Consider the following 489-nt stretch of genomic DNA (forward strand, 5'->3'; position numbering starts at 1 on the left):
GCTCTGCCCGCTCGTGTCTGCTCAATCATAACGGGGAGGGATGGAGGATGTGACGAACCCCCACTCTGGGGTTACCTACGCTAGAGAGCCTCGTAATTTGGTATGCAAAGTCCCGCCCACTTACACAATATGGCGCCTTTAGGCTAAATTCCACTCTTATCCCTGGCACTAAGCTGCCTCCACTTTTACTTTTCTTATTAAATTATAACATGAGGGCAAATAGGTGCCCGCCTGTCTCAACAATTTAGAAACCCCCAATTTACAGATTATGCAATTAGCTATATGATTAGATAAAACTTTCAGTAACGCCACTTCTTCGGAAGCTCAAGGTCTTGAAGGCACCAAGAAGAGACTTATTAAGTTTCAAAGATTTAATACATTGATGTGCAGTGCAAAGATAAAAACCTAAAATTGTCAGAAAAAAATGTACACACAATACAGGCATAAACATTTCTAAAATAAAAAGGGATAAAACGAATAGACCGCACT

This window comes from Engystomops pustulosus, chromosome 5 (genome assembly GCF_040894005.1).
Source record: "Engystomops pustulosus chromosome 5, aEngPut4.maternal, whole genome shotgun sequence".
NCBI classification, from domain to species: domain Eukaryota; kingdom Metazoa; phylum Chordata; class Amphibia; order Anura; family Leptodactylidae; genus Engystomops; species Engystomops pustulosus.